Below are 22,760 nucleotides of genomic sequence, written 5' to 3'. Positions count from 1 at the left end.
ATGGTTTCTCTCCAGTGTGGGTTTGGATGTGTCTGCGTAAACAGGATTTTTGTGCGAATGACGAACTACAAACTTCACAGGAATAAGGTTTCTCTCCAGTGTGAGATAACATATGTCTCTTTAAATTAGCAGAATTTGCAAAAGATGTGCTACAAACTTCACAAGAATAATGTTTCTCCCCAGTGTGGGATAGCATGTGCATCTTTGCCTGAGATTTTGATAAGAAAGATGAGCCACACACTTCACAAAGATGGGGTTCCTCTCCAATATGTGTTTGCATGTCCATGTTTAAATGTGATTTCTGATCGTTATGCTTTACAAAAGCAAATCTTTTTTTAACATTGCTTCATGACAAATTTCAGAATCAGATGTTTCTTCCATATGCAGATAGATTTCTTTTATTTTATCAATTGTTAATATTCCTGTGAATGAATAAGAAATTTTATTTAAGAATTCATATATCAATTCAAACATAAGCTAGTTATAAATTTTCTATAGAATATTTATTAGAAATATTCTTTTCTACAAAAGTTTTAGACAAAACGTATGATAGAGTAATAACCATGATTCAATAATTGTACGAAAACACTGACGATTTCAAATGGATATTAGACAATGGTAAAACTAACAAAATAAGTGATTAAAATGATTGTTAAAAAAGGAAAATTCAAAGATGATAATTTAAATCTATGAAATACACTATCGTAAATAAACTTTTACAGACTTATACTACTTCTATGCGTTATCTGATGACGATTACAATGTTAGTTATTTTACTTTATTGTTGTTAATAAATCAAAACAAATTAGGCGATTAAAATAAATATAAAAGAAAAAATAAAATATTTATAAATAGAATATTCACTAGATTGGATTCTTACAATAAACATTTAAATAAATTAAGTCGTATTGTTATATAGTGGTTTCATTAAAAGAGAGTCTTATTATAAGTGATGCTTAGAAAGAGTCTTATTAGAGTGTTTGTTGTTGAGAGAGAGTCTTATTAAGAGGGATGTTGAAAGACTCACAGAGAGAGATTGTTCATGTTATGACGATTCATACATATTAAAATATTCATACTTAGATGTGTTGAAGACAGAGAAGCTCTTTGAGTGAGGAGATAGTGTTCAGACAATCTTAGTGTAGATATGAGATGTAGAGTTCACATTGTCGATATGAGATGTCGAGACGTGTATGTAATGACATTTTATAACACAGATATATAGACATATAAAACAATTTTCACTTTACCTTTTTGGTAGAATCACAAACACAAAGACGAGCTTTATCAAAACACATCATGGCTTTATTTCTTCACGACCGGCCGTGGTTTTCATCATCAAGTATTCAAAGCTTCACATATTAAATTTCAAAGTGACCGTCTTGCTTCTAGACGTTCGAATCCTCAGACTGTCTCTGAGTTTTTCCCAGTTCCGCCTTTTTTTAACTCTAAAGTTTTTCTAACTATCTCTAGAACTTTCTATTTTCCATGACATCATACACATGTTAAAACATGTGCCTTCTTTCACGTGTTCTGGACATGCATGTCCAAAACTTTTCCTTTTTTTTTACAAAAGGAATTTTAACCTATACTCAATAACCTATTTTTCCAATATGTTAAAAACATTATCTTATAGCGTCATTCTTTCAATTAAATTTTCATAACAAAATTGACAGTGCACATTCTTTTCTTGAAATATTTTATCTCTATTCTAAACAATCGTTTGCTTTACATTCCATTTTCTAATTATCACACGTAATCTATTTCTTAACCTAAATTACGAGGTTCGAATTTCGCCTATGCTATTTCATTTTCGTTTTAACTAAATCTCTCTATTTTTATACTTACATGAAAAGGGAACAGCCTTTATCATGTAACAGTATTCAATATTTCCATGCCATCCTCTATTGTCAGATAAAAATAAGACAAGATTAATTTGTTATACAAAATCAGTAAAATTTGAAAATAATTTGGAGGATAGTTATCACTAACATTATTTTCGACATTAAAATCATTTTTTAAAATTTGAAACAAAATTTTATGAAAGTTTTGTTTCATATTAGATATTTATTTGCACTTATCTAATACCATATGAAAATATATTAAATAATTGCAAATCTGATAATTTATTAACATTTTAAATCTCTTTCACAAAGGTTTTAGTTGAAAATCAATCATTTAAGGTTCATAGTTTATTTTAATGTTGAGTTGTCATTTTTCTATCAATACAGCAATGCAGCTAGTGTTGTAGACACAGAAAGGCAAAAAATATTCAGAGATAAGCAAACCTTGACTCATACTAACAAAGACATGGAAATTGTTACTTGCTGAACACAAACTGATGAGATGCTGGAGTTGGTAATGTTAGATATCAGCTTATCTGTTATGCTTGTACTCTTCAAAGCAGTTAAATTACAACCAAAATACTCGGCTACTATCCTGCTTCCCTGTTCTAACATCATGTTCTAGTTTATATAGCACTACAATTTCTTTTAGCAATGTGTTTACAGAGAACAAAAAATATTGTTTAATCTTCAATATATTTGTTGACAAGTTAGAACAGAACTAATTATGAACTTTTCCCCAGCAACAATGTATTGTGGCATTAAAAGTTGGCTTTGACAAGTCAGATCCTATGTTGTTATAGAGACAACATTCTGTAACTTTTTTATTTTAATTTGTTTATTTCTTTAAAAAGAGCGCAGCCACAAAAATTCTGATAGCATGCGAGCAATTGGTATAATTGTTTTGTCTCTAGAAAAATGACATTTCCGGTGGGTGTTCTGTAGGAGGCAGATTGGCACCCTAAATTGACAGGTGAAACTAACCTTAGTGATCCCCCAGAGTTGACGTTATGGTGAGAATGAGCTGCCTGGAAAATTATTGATACACAGCATGGTGGAACGGTGAATGAATCGCATCTGACAATGGAACATGGGGAAAGTGAATTCATTGGAGAATTTCCCCAACCTTCGAACGTCCATTTTTATGCCATGTTCATGGAGAAACATAAAAGCGATTCCACTCATTCAAATTGACAACCCTATAATAATATATAATGCCGAAAATCCTTCCTCATTCAACAGAACTGAGCTCACAACTGCTAACGCTTAAAGTACACATAAACAGGGGGACAAAAATTAGGACTAAAAAAATGAGATTTTTTGATGTTTTTTTTTTGTTAACTATGTTAAACAAGCTTTCTAACTTTCACATCCAAACTCTGCCATGGCCTATCAGTGGGGTCAGAGAAGTTGTGTATGAAATAGTATAGGGGGGAGGAAGTTTACGAAATAGGAGAGAGGTATTGTATGAAATAGCAAATAAGAGATGTTGTGTATGAAATAGCAGAGGGGAGAGATAGTGTATTAACTAGCAGAGGGGAGAAGTAGTGTATTAAATAGCAGAGGAGAGGTATTGTATGAGATAGCATAGGAGGGAGGTTGTGTATAAAATAGCGTAGGGATAGGTATTGCATGAAATAGCATAGATGTATTGTATGAAATAGCATAGAGGAGAGGTAGTCCATGAAATAGAATAGTGGAGAGATACTGTATTTAATAGCATAAGGGAGGTAGTGTATTAAATAGCATAGAGGAGAGAATGAAATAGAATAAGGGAGATAGTGCATGAAATAGAATAAGGGAGAAATATTGTATGAAATAGCATGGGGAGAGGTATTGCATGAAATAGCATAGAAGGGAGATAGTGTAGTATCGTCTCAAAATAAAATGGAGTATTTTCTCCTGAACACTTAAAAATAACATAAATATAAATATTATTTAGAGGTTAGGGGGCAAGTGTAGTGTCTGTTCTGTTGTCATGATATAAAAAATATAAATAAATATAAAAAGTAATGATCAAATTAGATAAAATTGTTTCATCTTTTATTGGGGACAGAGTACATATTCTTCATCATGATACCATCCTCTGGGGGCATTTCATTCTCGTGTTTTGGTGAGGAAAAATCCTACCTCTTTATTCATCTCTGTTTAGAGTAGAGTGGAGTTTCTGTTTTGATCTCATGAGCCCATCATGCTAGGCATTACCTTGTCCTTTGCAGAATGTCATAGTAGTAAAACGTAGCATATGGTTGTACATCATGATCCCAAGCATTACCTCCTTATTTTTTTAAATAGAACCTTTGTAATCAGATATCTATTATTGTACTATCTTTTAATGTGATTATAGAGGAGTACCTGTTTAATTTTAATGTACTCCCATGTATTACTACTACCATTGAGGGGTAGTGCAGCATGTGTTCTTCATCATATCATCTTCACTTTCACCTTTTTGGGGGGGATTCTGACTCCTTTGGAGTGTGTACTGTAGTATCTGTTCTGTCATCATGATAGCATCCTCACATGGATTACCTTCTCCTTTTTGTGTGGAGGTGTGTATAGAATTGTGTCTGTGGTTATTATGCTATCTTCACAAACATTTCCTTATTTTTATCAAACACATGTCCTATACATACTGTTATCAGTACACCATTATCCCAAGCATTACCTCCTCACTTGGTCGGTAGTTTAGAAGATGTTCGTTTGTTACTTTTATTAATAACAAACGAACATCTTCTAAACTACCGACCAAGTGAGGAGGTAATGCTTGGGATAATGGTGTACTGATAACAGTATGTATACGACATGTGTTTGATAAAAATATTATTACTGTTGTTATAAGATAATCCTCCTAAGTATTACCTCCTCCTATAAGAGGCAGTGTTGTATGTGTTCGTTCATCATAATGCTATTCTTTAAGATCATACTCCAACTTTGACAGAGAGGTCATGGTCTGAAGAACAAAATTATAGAAAAAAAATAGCCAGCATTTGCTATACCCCCACCCCCAAAAAAGGTTACTACATAATAATTAGGGCTATGATAACAGCACATTCTTTTCAGTGGTTTGACCCTCGAGTACATATCCGACACAGTTAAACACAGTTAATCAACCGAGAACCACATTACTCTATATAACAACATATAAGATATTAATGGATACACACTCGAGAGTCAAAACAATGAGAAGAATATGCTGTTGTCCTAGCCCTACTAATAACAGTTATGATCGTGTGCCATCCTGTGACAAAAAATGGTAACAGTCAGGAAATGGATGATGAGTTAACGATTTTTTATAGGAAAGTGATCCGTCCCCATTCTAAAATACTGGCTTTAAAAATTACACGCAATTCTCTAGCAAATATAACGATTAACTGTACAAAAAATATTAGTGATGGTCAAAAAGTGGATGATCATTTTACGTTGAGTTTATATACAAAAGTGATTACCAACTTTAAATGTAAAATATTCGATACTATTTTTGAAAACAAATAAAATTCTCTATCTATAGAACCTTTCAAACTGCCAAAACAATTCGTGGGTACATACCGTAAAAACTTGATATTAAAAATATTGGCAACAAAATTATGTTCCTTTTGAAACACCATACAAATTTAGTTTTGCATATGAATACTGACATAATTAATCGTTAGACCTACTCTTTCATTTGAACCATGTTTTCAAGTGAAAAAAAAAATAATTTTGTCTTTTTGGTTGGATTTCCGTTTTTAATTATTTTCTCAATTCAAACATTAAAGAAAAAACATGAATAATATTTGGAATAAAACGTAAACAGTATTTCTTAATGAAAATCCAATTTCGCAAAAAAGTCAACATGAAGGTCATTTATTTGAATTTTAAAAATGTTTACGTCATTTATTTTCGCTTAAAATTGGGAAAATGAGTTTACGAAAGAAAATATTTATAATTACATTTTTTAATTAATTAATTAATTTTTAACAATGTAAAATTTGTTAATCCGGGAATTAAGAAACAATAAAAACAAATTAAATTGAATTCTTGGGTTTGTATTCGAAAAAGTTGTCAAAAAATAAATATATAACAAATAAATGTTATCAAAGGCAAGATAAGTTACTTTTCTACCAAACTGGATATATTTTTCGTGTTTTATTCAATGTAAGATGTTTATTCAGCTCGAAAAGCATACAGTGTTTACCGATGTATTGGAACATTCAAGATGGCGTCTCATTCTTTCTTTAACACGGTAAGTTTGGGAAAAGGTGTTATAAATAAAAAAAACGAATAAAATACTGTTAAAAAACTCGCTCAATATATGTTACCGTGACATAGGTTGACATATATTCGGCGGGTTTTTAATAGTATTTTGTATAGTTTATTATTTATAACACCTTTTCCCAAACTTACGGTGTTAAAGAGGGTGTGAGACGCCATCTTGAATTTTCGAATACATCGGTAAACACTGTATGTTTTTCGAGCTGAATAAATATGTTAAATTGAATAAAAACACGAAAAATATATCCAGTTTGGTAGAAAAGTAACTTATCTTGCCTTTGATAACATTTATTTGTTATATATTCGTTTTTTGACAACTTTTTCGAATCTATGTGTACAGTAATACAAACCCGAATTCTTTTTAGATTGTATCAGATTAAAACATTTAAAAAAAAATTCTTTTTTATTTTTAATTCGAACTCAGTCATAAAATGAAAATCACTGCGGCTAAGATAGGACTTACCTTCATGCTTTTCTTTCGAATTGTTTTCTTTGCAAAAAATGAAATTCTTTTGTCCTGAAAGTTGAAGAATCAACAAGGGAGATAATTCAGCATAAATTAAACAAACAAGTTTGCTATGTTTAAATAAATTCGTTTAAATATTTTTCGATGTACAAAATTCACTAGCAACTAATCAACCGATCATTATAAATTTTGGAGCATACGTAATAAGAACCGGGTGCATATGTGGGTTGCATTTAGTTTAATTTTTATACAAATTCCGATACCTCCAATTTTTGTTAAATGCTAACAATAAATAAATATTCACCAAATTTCAGTTGATTTCTAGTATTTTAAAGAATCTTTGGTACTAGTGCAGAGAGTGATCCAAACGTAAATAATAACGTTATTATTTAAAAAGCCATTCTTAACATGGGGAGGGGAAGGTGTTTTGTATCTATTCAATACTTCAACCTTATAATTGAATAAAAAAAAACATATAAAACTTTAATTAAACTTGGAAATACGATTTAAAAAATAGCGCGGATCACTCTCTGCACTAGCACCGAATCTTTTAAATATTTTATAGGTTTTTAGGGGCGTACCTACAAGGCCATCCTAAGTTGGGAGTAGTGTAGATTACTATCTAGTATTAAAACTGCTTATTTGTTTTATTGTTTGCTTTTTTTTTCTTCTTTTTTTTTACATGGAGGTCACCATTTATCAAGGCCCAGAAGCCACTCCGGGATAAGGGTTATTTTGTGTACAATAATCAATGGGATAATGTTGCAGGATTCATTAGTATTGGAGATTTGATAAAGTGTCATTATTTAAGGGGGTGGTTCATCAGAAATTTGTTTATGTTGGACTTGAAGACATCCATGTAGAAGTAAGGAGGGAAACAGGCAAGTGGTAGAGAGTTCCACAGGCGTGCAGTTCTAAGAAATAAGCTTTGTTCATGGAATCTACATTTTGATTTAGGCACAGATAAAGAGTGGGGAAAATTATTGACAGTGGTTTCAGCTAGATGGGTGTTTATCGTGAAAGACTGGTGAGTGGGGACCAGAGATTGGAGCTCGGACGAGCACCTGCCATGGAAATACCGATAAAACAAAGATAGGTTCGCAATGTCTCTTCTGTGGGAGAGAGGTTGCAGGGAAGAGACAAGGGCATCCCCCACTAAGCCACGAAGTCTATTTTGCATCCTGTCAAGGCAGGATAGGCTGTGTTTAGCAGCTCCTGCCCAGATGTGGTAGCAGTACTCCATCCTTGGACGTACTTGGCTTTTATATAGATAGAGAATTGCATCAGTAATGAGATATCTTCTGGGGCGGTAGAAGGATCCCACCATTTTTCCAGCAACCTTGGCAACAGACTTGATGTACTTGTTACATTTCAGATCAAGAGTAAAGGTCAAACCCAGAAGCTTGTCAAAACATGGGGCCTCTCCTAGACGAGAGCCATTCATTTCAATTGATGCCAGATGGGGACCAGAGCGTTGATGATGTAAAGATAGGAGCTTGGTCTTAGATGCATTAAAGGTAACCAGCCACCTCTTCCCCCACTGTATCATGCACTCAAGATCAGAGGAGAGAGAATCAGAGAGAACTTTGTCATTTACAGCTTTTGATGTGTTGCCGTAGATGGTTGTGTCATCAGCATAGATGTCAATGAATGATTTAAGTATGTGTTTTGGGAGATCATTGATGTAGATCAGGAAGAGAGTTGGGCCCAGGATGGAACCCTGAGGGACTTCAGCATTAATACTGCGGGCCTCTGATTTTTGCCCATCAACCACTCATCTTATGAGCCTATCAGAGAGAAATAATTTAATGACTGAGAAAACATTTCCGTCCGTAGCTGGAAATCTTGTAAAGTTTCACTTTTATATACGTTCAAGATCAAAGTGTAGTATCTGTTCTTATCAGTTTGCTTTTATATACGTCTAAGTATTTATTTTTGGTACTTATGCAGTTTAAAGCAAAGATTGTAAACTTTCAGATAAGCTGTATCGTCTGAAACGGTCTCTATTTGCTAGTAACTGGCTGGCTGAAACATGCTCATGACTGTGTAGCAACATATTACTGCTTTTGTAAAAACAAATAAAGAGTATATCTTGCTCTAATAAGTATTAAGCACTCTTGTATTAACCTCGTTAGATTTCATTAGTTACTTTACTTCTGGAAAATAATAACCTCAGAATACAAATATACAGGGTGGCCGAAAAGTCCCAGGACACTCTATTTTTAATATTTTAATGCTGTTAAATATGATTGATTTTAATATTCTAATGTTGTTAAAACAATTTATTTCATTTATTTTTTCAGGTTATGACTGACATCAGTGTATTTACTGTTGAACAACGAGGGCCAACATACTGATCCTCTAGACCACTAAATTACTCTAGTTGTTTTCTGCTTTGTTTCCAATAAAGTTCTCTTTTTTTGTTGAATATATATGTTTTCTGTGTGTTTCATTAAAAAATACTGTGTTTTATTAAAAATACATGTATAGTGTCCTGGGACTTTTCGGCCACCCTGTATATATATATATATATATATATATATATATATATATATATATATATATATATATATATATATATATATATATATATATATTGGCAGCAAATCATTATTTAGACACGTTTGATTGAACACGACAGAGTTATTCCTTTTTCCGATCTTGCTGGATATCTTTTCTATTTGCCGAGCAGCCTTTTTAATTTCAGCAGGCATATTATATAGAATGCCGCCCAAAAGTTGTTGTTCAGCCATGATTCTTTTCACCCGCATTCGATTGTCATCAAGAGTGATTGCTGTTGCTTTCTTTTCTTTTTCTTTTCCTTTGAGGCTTCGTGTATTTATAATTTTTTTTATAATCTATACTCCTATAAATTCGTTTTTCTTTTCCGTGTATTGATATTGATATTAAAAACCCTCTTTTCTATTTATTTAAAAAGAAAATACAACTTTGTTGTATATGGGTCGTGAAATTGCATTCATCTGCAAAAAATCTAGTTAATTTGCATATTCTTTTAAACATTCATTTTAATTAATTGCCTATTAGCTTTTTTTCCGTTTCCTTATAGGATGATCATCTTTAGTTAACTATTACATTATTTATATTCATGCAATTTATACTGGCATAATATTTGCATAAAATGTTTACAGGAAACAAAATTGTTTTCATATATATTTATGCATACGTATATAATTTTGTTTAATCTATCTATCTATCTATCTATCTATAAAAGTGAACGTGTCTGTGTATCTGTCTGTGTACATTTCCCTACGCAATAACTCTGTCAATTTTTAGTCTACAAACTCGAAATTTGATATACCTATATATATATATATATATATATGTATATATATATATATATATATATACATATATATATATATATGTAAATCTGCTCATATATCTATATATATATATGTACATATATATGTATATATATATATATATATATATATATATATATATATATGTATATATATATATATGTATATATATATATGTATATATATATATATATATATATATGTGCGAACCTATATATATATATATATATATATGTGCGAACCTGCCCATGTATCTATCTATCTATCTATCTATATATATATATGAAAACCTGCCTATATATCTATTTACCTAATTACGCATGACGCAAAACTTATCTACTCTTTTATCCGTACTGTATTGCCCTTACATCTTAACCCTCCTGTCATCTAAAATATACAGAGATTGGGCACAACTCTCAGTTCAATTTTTAATACCTACTTATACTGTAGCGTTATCCTATACCTAAGCTAACATAAAATAAAGTAAAGAAAAATCCTTAAACCACATTAACTCCTAACAAACTTTACTTACACTTTTTATCCAGTAATAATGAAATAGCAACGTCCCTTAATCACTTTGAGGAGTGTAACTATTCAGCAGATATATAACCTCTACAAACTAACCCAGTAACATTAACTAACGATACAGGGTCGCAGAAATGCCTGGATTAGGACCCAGGCGGGGAGCAAACCCTCATAGTGCTAATGGACCCAGTAGATTTTCCCAGATCATCTGTCTAGGAGAAGGAAAACTCTGAAACTAAACCAAAGGGGAGGGAGGCCTCTTCAGTCTTGGATGACAACCTTCCTAGAGCTGGTGAATCAAACAAATTACTGGTTTGCAAATTTAAACTGCTTAAGGAGTAGATAGGCTCTGTCTATCACCCGGCTTCCATACTCCTTCTTTGCCTATTAGTCAGGCGCAGAGATGCTATCACAGTGATTCGACAGAAACACACAGTGGTAGATCTTGTTTCTTGTCGAGGGCAATGAACGCCGTTTTCCCAACTCACGACACATCCCACCCCTCAAAACTGGGCACTTGGGAGTGCTTGAGTACCACATATGACTGTGCAATTAGATTGGGTTGACCTTCTTCTGATGGGTTGAGGGTACCAGATTGACAGTTCCTGGCTGCTGTTTCCGACTCATAGTACAGGATCCCTAACTCTTTGGTAGTGGCTGCTCCATCAAAAGTTGTATAATATCAGGTTGTTTGTAGTGCCATGTCGCGCATGGAAAAGGACCCTGCACTCATTCCCAGTAGACTTTCCTGAGGTCACAATCCTAGTTGAAGAAAGGTCAGCTGATGGTCTACTTGTGTTGCATGTGTGATACTCTGCATAACCGCCTGTTCAGCTCCCCCTTATCTAAACTGAAACTCTTTAAAAAGTATGACGGCAGTACAATCTAAAAATAAGCTTAAACCAGGCTTAGGGTCAAACAAATCCAACTTGCCTCCTCCCTTGAGGCTTGCATTCACGAATATCCGTGGGCTTAGAACTAACTTAGCTGATGTTGAAGCATTTCTCCTAACAAATACTCCGGATATCTTAGCACTCAGTGAGATTAACCTACACTCCTCCATCCCCTCTAACGACTTCTTTAACATGACTGCATATCTCCCACTCTGCTGTAAGGACTCTGACAGACATATGCACGGACTTGGAGTCTACATTCGTAATAGCCTTCCCTTGACTAGAGAAACAAACCTAGGATCGGACGACCAAGCCTTTATGTGCTTTAGACTTAACATGCAACACAACATTAGCTCCTTTTATTTTCTCTACCGCTCTCCCTCGACCCAGGACTAACCATAATAAACAAAGTCTCTGACAGCATAGACACAGCACTCTCCCTTGACACTAGCACACAAGTACATGTATTTGGTGACTTTAATGTCCACCACAAAAACTGGCTTGGAAGCTCTAATTACACAGACACAGTGGGTAGCACAACACATAGCTTCACTATATCTCACTCCCTATCACAAATGGTTACGTTTTCAACCTGTTTTCCTGACCAGCAAGAACAACACGCATCACTTCTAGATCATTTTTGACCACAGCTCCCGATGATTGTATAATGAATGCCAACAGCCCACTTGGGAATGCTGATCATGCAGTGATAATGGTTGAAATCGCCCTAAACTCTAGAGCCCAAACTGAAGAGCCAGTGCTCAAAACAACGAGATATTATAAAAAGGCTGAGTGAGAAGCCATCAGAGATCTTATCAGAGATGCCCCATGGGAAAATATTTTTTCTCTTCCTGCTGAACAGTGCGCAAATGGTTGAATGGTTCAAAACTGCAATTGAAGCACATGTTCCGATGCGGAAATTTTATAGAAAGCCCCACTCTCCTCAATGGTTTTTAAGAAAGAAATAGCGAGAGCTAAAAAAGAATTTACTGAAACCACTAAAAAACGCATTGAAGCACAAAAATTAGGAACTCGTCACTTCTGGAAAATCTACAACAGTGTAGTAAATAATGGGCAATCAACAATTCCCCCACTAACCAACAATCACGAGGTTGTTTGCTCAGCAACCGAAAAGGCTAACGTGCTTGCCAGTCGGTTTGCCTCAAACTCCCTCTCAACCACTCCCTACCTCACTTTCCTATGCGGACAGACGCCACGCTAGAAGATCTGAAATCACCCCTGCTCAGGTGCATGCTATCATAAAAAACCTTGATACTTCAAAGGCATGTGGACCCGATCTCATCCCATCTGTGCTATTAAAAAAGTGCTCAGCTGAAGTAGCTTCAATTCTGTCCAAACTATACAATAAATGCCTTAATGAATCTTGCTTTCCGGGCTGTTGGAAAACTGCTTCTGTGGTACCAGTATTCAAGAATTCTGGAAAAAGAACAGACCCATTAAATTATCGCCCTATCAGCCTCCTGCTTTTTTCCAAAATATTTGAGACCTTAATTAACCATGCTCTAGTCCATCACCTTACAGATGTTAAACTTCTGACTGACTAACAATATGGACTTAGACAAGCCCGTTCCACAGCAGACATCCTAACTGTAATCTCTAAACGTATATACCATTCACTGGACAAAGCTGGGGAGGGCAGAGTGGTAGCTCTAGATATATCTAAGGTTTTTGACAGAGTATGGCATGAGGGTCTCCTCAGGAAAATTAGATCATACGGTATCACTGGTAGAATACTAAACATAATTAAATCCTTCTAAGATAAGAGAAAAATCCAGGTTTTCCTCGACAGTTGTACATCTAAACAATATGATATAAATGCGCGAGTGCCCCAAGGGTCTATCCTTGGACTTTTGTTGTTCCTAATATTCATAAATGACCTCCCCGATAAAATTGCCTCTGAAATGGGTATATATGCTGATGACACCACACTCTATAACAGGTACGACAGGAAAACAAATGAACACATATCTAAAGAAATGGCAGAAACACTAGAGGATGACCTCTGATCTGTAGTGGAATGGGAACAAAAATGGATGGTCACGTGCAATGCCGCCAAGACTAAACTAGTTTCCTGCAATAAATACAAGAAATCTTCTCTACCACCAATAGCAATGGCCAACGACTCTTTATCTGAGAGTACATCTTTCAAACTGCTTGGCCTAACGTTCACAGGAAACATGAGTTGGAACAATTACATTGAAAGTGTTGCCAGGGCCGCTGCAAAGAAGGTAGGCTCTCTCTACCGTGCTAAAAAATTACTAACACCCGAAAGTATCTTTTACCTCTATAAGATCACCATTCGCCCATGTATGGAATATTGCTGTAATATTTGGGCTGGTGCTTCTGCTACTAGTCTCTCGCTCCTAGACAAGGTTCAAAAGAGAGTTGCCAATCTGATAGGCCCTGAACTGGCGTCTAAGCTTCAGCTTCTGTCCTATCAACGAAATGTTGCATCCCTCTGCCTTTTCTACAAGTATTTTAATGGAGAATGCTCTGACGAACTGCAAGCGCTTGTGCCCCCACGATGTAAACATCCTCGACAAACCCGACAGGAAGCTAAATCTCACCCCTACACTGTAGAGATCCCTAGATGTAAAATATCTTTCTACTCCAGTAGTTTCTTCCCCAGAAACACTAGACTTTGGAATTCCATTCCGGGCCCCTGCTTCCCCAACTGTACTGACGTGCAGAAGTTCAAGTGTAACGTGAACAGACATCTTGCTGCCTAAATCCCCACATAGTACCCCAGTAGATGTTACCCCTGATAGTAGCCCCCTACCCCAAAGTGGCAATGTGCCTTGTTTGGGGTAAAAATGTAATGATTTTTTTTTTTAAAGTAGGCCTTTATGCCATGTCTTGTTCACACTAGGTGACGTCAGAAAATTATCACATCATACATAATGATTTCATAAATTAAACGAGATAAGAACAATCGTGCAAATGACGTAATAAAATGACAACGCAAAACATATGACGACAAAGATACTGTTGTAAGTAAAACAAATACCCTTTAAATAAGGTTTTTATTAGTATAAAATAACGATACGTCAGGTCCAACGTCAAAACTATAAAGTAACATGGCGGACACTACAGAGCTAGCGCTTCGTCAGGGAGAGTGCTATTGGGAAGTTTCGTATCCATATGAAACACAATACAACAGATACATGAGGAGAAACCATATTTTGTGTGTGTGTGTGTGTGTGTGTGTGTGTGTGTGTGTGTGTGTGTGTGTGTAATCTAGACAAAGCGTAATTGAGTCGAACGTGCGGTAAGGTTGTTAGACTATAATAAATGCTTGAAGCCAACTTTTTTTTCAGGAAAAAAAGATCAAAATGAAAACTGAAGCCAAATTTTAGAAACTAAAAAAGTTAACTGGACAATTTTCATTATTCACGCAATAAGAAAAACGTCTATATTAACTCTGAACTATATTGACGATGTTATTGTTAACTATCAAATGAATTGTCCTTTTTTTTTATTTCTTTGTATTGTTTTCTTAGAAGTGATGAAATAATAGATCATATAGGCAAATTATTTTAGCTAAGGGAGATAAATTGTGTGTGTGTGTGTGTGTGTGTGTGTGTGTGTGTGTGTGTGTGTGTGTGTGTTTTGAGCTCCAGTAACCCCCACCACAACCCTAAGTCCAGGTGGCAACAGCGTCCCCAAATCCCTCTCTAAATTCTCTGGTTAAGTTCAAGAACCCACCCACTCGAAAAAGAATACTTTACACCTGTTTTACCTCGAATGATTGCATGCTTTATTCAAACGCAACTTAAATTCTAAAATAATTGTTTTTTTTTGTTTGTTTGTTTTTTTCCCCCTCAAAGTTTTCCTGAGTGTTTTTTTTTTTTTTGTTTTCATGCATAAAAGTCTAAAAGAGTACAATCTTATTGTGTTTGCAGTCTGTCACTCATCGGTAAAAAATGACAAATTGTTTTGTTTTTGTTTTTTTAAACAAAACACTATTTGATGATTTTTGTGAGTTTTAGAATATAAAATCTTCATTAGGTTGGAAGTACAATATAAACGTGTTTCTTCATTTTTATTTATCGTTAAAAATGAAAATCTGAATAAGTACCCTGCTTAGAATCATACCCGCTAAAAATCATAAATTTTTATTTGCTTAAGTTTAAATTAAAAAAGAAAAAATTACTTGATTAATTTACGTAATTTTCTTTTTTTTTTTAATTATTGCGTTTTCATCCAAAGCAAGGCACAGTGCTACTTTGATATAGGGGGCTACTATTAGGGGCATAATTGCAGGGATACTATGTAGGAAGTTGTGCAGCAAGATGTCTGTTTACATTACATTTAAATTTCATGTCTAATGTCGGGGAAATACGAACCTAGAAGGGAATTTCAAAGTCTAGCAGTTCTGAGGAAGAAACTGTTAGAGCAGAAGGCTTTCTGGCATTTGAGACGGGATTTTGCTGCTTGTCATGTTTGTCTGGAGTATTTACGGTGAGGGGGGTACAAGAGGTTGTAGTTCGTCAGACCCTCTTGTAAAACTGGCAAGGAATGCATCATTTCATCAATGGGACAAAGGTTGTAGCCTGGCTGACAGCTCAGGACCTGTTAGGTTAGCGACTCTCTTTTGAACCCTGCCCAGGAGCAAGAGACTGGTAGTAGATGTATCATCACAGATGTGACAACAATACTCCATACTTGGGTGAATTATAGCTTTGTAAAGGTACAGGATACTTTCAGGAGTAAGCATCTGTAGTAAAATGTAGCAAAAATCAGGAAAAAGATAGGAAATAGTTTCGCCCTGCACCGCCCACCTATAGAAGAAAGGGATTTCTTGGCTGTAATAACTTGGCCTTCGGGCCAGGATCAAAGTGTAGTATCTGCCGGCAGATACTGCAAGCAAAGACCATATGTGGGGGCAACCCCACATATAAGACCTTGGTCAATGTAGGGGCAACCCTTCATACCAATTGTCACTATCCAGCTCCCCTACTCCCTGGGGAGTTTGTCCCCATTTCCCCTTCACTCCTCACATTAAAAATCGGCCTTGTGCCTAATTTGCTCGGTGGGGGAGCAAATAAATACCATCTGTTCTGGCAGATACTGCAAGCAAAGACCCTATGTGGGGGTGACCCCACATATAAGACCTTGGTCAATGTAGGGGCAACCCTTCATACCAATTGTCACTATCCAGCTCCCTTACTCCCCGGGGAGTTGGTCCCCATTTTCCCTTCATTCCTCACATTAAAAATCGGCCTTGTGCCTAATTTGCTCGGTGGGGGAGCAAATAAATACCATCTGTTCTTCAGATGCTGCACTTCAATTTCTTGTTCTCTGTCAGTGGAGGAGAAATCCTTTACGACTGAGACAATTTTTATTTTTGTCCCTTTTCTCCACGTTAAAAAACGACCCTGGTATCTAACTCTGTCCCGTGGGGAGGCATTGTAAATAGGAACTATAGAGAAAGAAGAAAAAGGAGACAAAAAACAAAAAAAAAACAGAAGGAAACTCGCTTCTTGCAGATACGTGGTTCGTCACAAAGAACAATCCAGCCACCAGAACCACCTACACATAATCTGCACAACATTGCCTGACAGCTTCCCAGTGACCTGCTTTTATAGCAGCCGGGAATTATATATTTGCATAATCGTGCAAGAGCAGACGTGATTCTGTGAGAATTGCATGGGGTCAACGCCAATAAAAACCCATGGACGCCATCTTGGAACTCTCTCTTCCACTCAGCCCACAACACAACAGACATATCCAAGGTAGCTTTTTATTTCTCCCCATTTCAGTTATTGCTAATTCTGCTACACTCCCCCCTGATCTAATGATCACAAACAGGGCAGGGGGGGAAGTCGTTTTTGTTGGGTACTTCTTCAAAGAACCGGGGGCAGCACTTCCTCATTGTCATCTTCCTCCTTACCACAGTTATTGCCACCAGTCTGTTCCATAGGCGGTGTTTTACAATCAGGGCAGGGGGGGGGCAGTATCCGACTTTGTCAGGTACTCCTTCGTAAAGGTCAGTAGGGTGGTTCTTCTTCCGCTTCAGTATATGCATTATATGGCTCAAAATCCTCTCCATCGTCCTGCATCATACTCTCTGTCCTTTCAGAAGACATCGTTGCTGCAGAAAGCTGTGTCATTATCTAAAAGTATTTCATGTGGCGAGCCATGTTCGAAGAACACTGCCTCCAACTGATGAATCATGCTTGCCGAGTCCTGCCTCGCCAATTTCCTACAAATGGAGAAACGCGATGGACCACAGTCTGTTAGAGTTAAAAATGAAAGGTGCCATAATGCCATATCCATTCCAATTCTCTGCCAATTCTCGTTCACTTCCAGTTTTCCCTTTTTCCACTTGACTGGCGCTGGGTCAATGGACTGACATTCCTCATATTTCCGTATGACCGTTTAAACGGGTGCTTTTGTCATGGTTGGGCAACTTCTCCTGACAAAACAGGTAGTATGTCGCACCCCCAGATGTCCACTACATTTGTGAATAGCCATGATTTGACTCTCATCCAGCTCGTCTGTGTGAACCGTGCTGATCACCAGGTCAAGCCCGTTTTTTCTTTTTCATCACCTCAAACCACCACTGTGGTACTCGTGTCAATCGGTCAGCAATGTTTCGTGCTGATGGAACCAGCATCACATCCACTGTCAGTCCGTACTCTTTCAGGAGCTCCTTGAGAGTGCTTAGTCGCCTCCTAATGAGCATCTCACTTGCTGCTTTGGTGCGTACTTGCGCCTTTCCAGTTAGCGTGTCCGAGACCCAATGGTATTCACAGACAGACTTTATGTGTAGCACCGTGCTCTTCCACTGAAGAGCCAAATTGATGCCTTTCAATACAGCGTCCAGTTCGGATAAGTTGATGTGTTGAGAGTCATCTTCAGGTTGCAGCCAACATGCATCTTTCAACACAGTTTCACACGTCTCCAAGGCTGCACCAATTGCTAGGGAGCTAGCATCGACTCCTACATTTAGCTCTTTGCCGTCCACACATCAATTTCTCCGGGCCAAATATTCCTGCTGCACAGATTCTAAGGTCTCGAACATCATACGATGCAGTACACCATCCCTCACTTCATCATCCCAGCTCTTTGTTACCGAACTTACTCTCCTTCTGAGTATTCCACAAGCCACACGAAGCCAACTACACACCGAAAAGTGCCTGACAAGTCGGGCACACAGGGAGAATATTGTTCGTCACGTAACAATGCTGGAAGCCTCTGCAATTGCATTTCCTCGCTTCCACCACAGTTCACTGCGTTCCATCCCGACCGTCAATCTCAGCACTCGTGACCCATCCTTCAACCACTCCAGGTTCTTGCACTCCAACCCAAACTGTGCTAAGTGTTCTCTTACACGGGTCGTGGGCACCACATCTTCATTGACAAAAATGTCATCAATGTAAGCAGATGCTGCACGGCTTACAACTTCTTCCTGAGATAATACTTTGCTGACAATTGCTCTCATTATCAGGGAAGCCACATTCAAGCTGAACCCCAGGAGGCTCAAACACTATTTTTTCCCGTCGATTTCCACAGTCTGGTATGGCCACAGTATCTCATGGACCCATACTTGTAGGTATGCTCTCCTGAGGTCCAGTAGTAACATGTTAGCACCTTTTTGTCTCCATTTGCACAGCTTAGCCGCACAAACATTTGCGTTGGCCATAAATACGTCTACGTAATGATTTAGCTCCCAGTAGTCCATCACCCGGTGCACTTTGGCTTTGTTCTGCTGTATCACAGCCATCAAGGGAATTAGGCCTTTTGGGGGTCCCAATTTATTCTCTGGGTACGGCACAAGCCAACCATTATCTATCCAGGTGCGGAACTCCTATGTTTATTCTTCACAGATTTCTGCCAGCACTGGGTATTCTGACACGAGATTGTGTAGCCTTTCATAGGGGGTGGTCCTCAGACCACTTCCACGATGTGGTCCACGTTTAGTTTTGATGGTTAAAGGTGATGGTGAAATCCGGATCATTAATAGAAATGGCTGCACCTTTAATATTTTTCCTGCACTGATCCTGTAGACTCCGCGACACCTCCCAGAGCTTTTATGGCATCGATCCCTAGATATAACTAAAACCCCAGCGGTTTGCCACACACTACCAACACGTCAATTCTGGCCGACACACCTTCATCAGTGGATACAGAGACCGCTCCAACACCGCAGCACGCATGGGATATTCCACCAATCGTTTCGACATTCATGTTCGTTTTTCTCCAAGACCGGCACTGGTCTGCAGGTAAAATTGTCCTAGAGCATCCTGTATCAATAAGCACCAAACATTGCGTCCCATCAACATGGATGCCTGTTACCGGGAGCGTTGTGTTCGCATCTTGGCGGGGAAGGAGACTGGTGCTTATACGTCCTCCTCTTACTCGTTTCCCGAACAGTTCCGAGCCCAGTGTCCACTCTCACCGCACTGGTAACACCTTGTTCCACGTTTTTGACAGTTCTTTGCAAGGTGGCATTTAACGTTGCATTTAAAACAGGTCACACTAACAGCAATATTCTTGTTGGGTGAGAGTGTGGCTGCAACCATGTCCTGATTTTGTTCCGCAGTCGTCATCAAAATTCTCGCTCTTGACATTAGCTTCCCCATGGTCAGGGCTTCGATGTTCGACACCTGTTGAAGAGCAATTGAGATGGCGTCAGGGAACCCAGTGACGAAAGTCAATTTCGTGAGTCTCTCTAGGCCATCTCCTGTGAACCCGGCCAATCCAACCAACTGCCTGATTTTGTTGGCGTAAACATCCACATGTTCGCTAGCCCATCTGACCATAGTTGTTTTTTCTGAATGCTGCTAACGCATCGTCGGTAAATGCCTCTTTTAATCGGGCTTCAATCAGGTCTATCTTCTTTTGATTGTCCTCTTCCTTTTCCATGTAGAGGGCCAATGCATCACCTTCCAGATATAAAGGTAGCAGACTCGCTACATCATCCACCTGCTGAAATTGTGCGACAAGTCTCACTTTTTTCAGCCACACTACAACGTCTCCCTCGCCAGAGAACAGCTTGATGATATCAGTGCTTATTCACACCTTCACCATGGTTGGGCCGAAATAGCTTGTAGCAAAATGTAGTAGGCAAACATCAGGAACAAAGATAGGAAATAGTCAGTTTCACCCTGTACCGCTCACCTCTCGAAGAGACGGATTTCTTGGCTGCATGGAAGGTCACCATCCATTTTTGCCCTGATTCAACTACTGACTAGAGGTCTTCCTCTAGGGTTTCCGCTATTGCCTTAGATATGTGCACATTCGTTTCCTCACGTGCCTGTTATAGAGTGTGGTGTCATCAGCAAATATACCCATCTCAGAAAAAAATTTATCAGAAAGGTTGTTTATGAATATCAGAAATAATAAAGGTCCAAGGATCGACCGTTGAGGTACACCTGCATTTATATTATATTGTTTTGAGGTATGACTATCAAGGACAACCTTCTCTTATTTAAGAAGACATTATATTAAGTATTCGTTCAGTAATCCCATAGGATCTGATTTTCATGAGAAGATCATTGTGTCATACCCTATCAAAAGCCTTAAATATATCTAGGGCTACCACCCTACTTTCTCCTGCTTTATCCAGTGCATGGTATATACATTCAGAGATTACAGTTAGGATATCTGCTGTAGACTGGGCTTGCCTAAATCCATATTGTTGGTTGGACAGAAGTTTAGAAGTTATAAGGCTGTGGACTAGAGCTTGATTAATTATGGACTTAAATATCTTGGCGAAGTGAGGGAGGAGGTTAATGGGCGGGACAATTTAATGGATCAGTTCTTTTGCCAGAATTCATGTAAACGTGTACTAAGGAAGCAGTTTTCCAGCAGTCAGGAAAGCAAGATTCGTTAAGGCATTTGTTGAAAAGTTTAGAGAAAACTGGAACAACTTCAGCGGAGCATTTTTTAAATAGTACAGCCGGAATGAGATTAGGTCAACATGTTTTCAAGGAGTCTAGGTTTTTATGATATCATGTACTTAAGAAGACGTGATTTTCAAATCATCTAACAAGGTTTCTGTCTGCAAAGGAAAATAAGGGGGGAGGGGTTTGCTGGATCCAATGCAGATTTTGAGGCAAACCAGCTGGCAAACATGTTAGCCTTCTCGGTTGCCGTGCAAGCAATTCATGATTGTTGGATAGTGGAGGGATTGTTGATTGCTCCTTATTTACTACACTGTTGTAGATTTTCAATAATTTATGAGTTCCTGATTTGTGCACTTCACTGCAGTTTCTTGTAGTTTTGGTGTATTCTCTCTTAGCTCTCATTATTGCTGTCTTACAATTATTTCTAGTTACTATATATATATATATATATACATATATATATATATATATATATATATATATATATATATATATATATATATGTGTGTGTGTGTGTATGTGTGTGTGTGTGTGTGTGTGCTTTAATTGCCACTTTGAACAATTCATTGGTCTCATTTGCACACTATCCTGGAGGAAGAGAAAAGATTATTCCTCATGGGGCATCTCTGATGAGATCTCCCCAGTCGACCTTATTTAGTACCTTTTTGAGCAATGGTTCTTCAGCTTTAGGTCAATAGTTTAGGGTGATTTCTATCATTATCACAGCACGTTCAGCATTCCTAAGTGGGCTATGGACATTCGTTACATAGTCATCGGGAACTGTGATCAGAAACAGATCTAGAAGTAAGGCTTGTTGATCTTGTTGATCTGAGAGACGAGTCGGAGACGTAACTGTCTGTGATAGGGAATGAGATATAGAAAAACTATGTGTTATGCGACCAGCTGTGTTTGTGTAAAGAAAGAAACTAAGTCACTTACTGTGGTAGACATAATGGTCACTAAATACATGTAGTTGCATGCTAGTATCAATGGAGAGTGCTATATCTATGCTGTCAGAGACTTGGTTGATTAGAGTACAGTTCTGTGTCGAGAGAGACCTGTAAAAAAATATGAGTAGCTAACACTATATCACATGATAAATCTAAAGCCTGGTCATCTGATTCTAGTTTTGATTCTCTAGCCAAGAGGAGGCTATTTCAAATGTAAACTCCATAAATATGGCTATCTGAGTCACTACGGCAAAGTGAAAGATAACCAGGCATGTTAAAGTGGTTAGTGGGGATAGAGGAGTGTAGGTTAGTTTCACTTAGTATCAAGATATTTGGAGAGTTTGGTAGGAGAATTGATTCAATATCATCTAAATTAGTTCTAAGCCTACAGATATTCGTGAATGCAGGTCTCAAGAGAGGAGGCAAAGTATTTTTGTTTGAGTTTATGCCTGGTTTAATCATAATTTTTTTATTGAACTGTCATTTTGTTTTATTTAAGTTTCAGTTTAGGCTGAGGGATGTTGGACGAAGTAATTGTGTATGATATCAAATAGATTGTGGCCTCAGGAAAGCCCACTGGAGATGGATGCAGAGTCCCTTTCCATGCGTGACATAGCCCTACAACAATTCCGA

At 37.3% G+C, this 22,760-nt stretch overlaps 1 long non-coding RNA gene across 1 annotated transcript; it reads right to left on the bottom strand.

The window, feature by feature from the left end:
• Positions 1-209: 209 nt before the first annotated feature.
• On the bottom strand, positions 210-20,496 carry LOC145270145 (uncharacterized). Its single transcript, XR_013865308.1, has 3 exons — positions 20,450-20,496; positions 6,559-6,671; positions 210-422 (listed from the first exon to the last, which is right to left on the bottom strand). It is a non-coding gene; the product is annotated as an uncharacterized LOC145270145 (long non-coding RNA).
• Between the last annotated feature and the right edge of the window lie 2,264 nt (positions 20,497-22,760).

This window comes from Euprymna scolopes, chromosome 46, assembly GCF_053919585.1.
Source record: "Euprymna scolopes isolate OS-2025 chromosome 46, ASM5391958v1, whole genome shotgun sequence".
NCBI classification, from domain to species: Eukaryota; Metazoa; Mollusca; class Cephalopoda; order Sepiida; family Sepiolidae; genus Euprymna; species Euprymna scolopes.
This window is presented reverse-complemented; position numbering and strand designations above follow the sequence as displayed.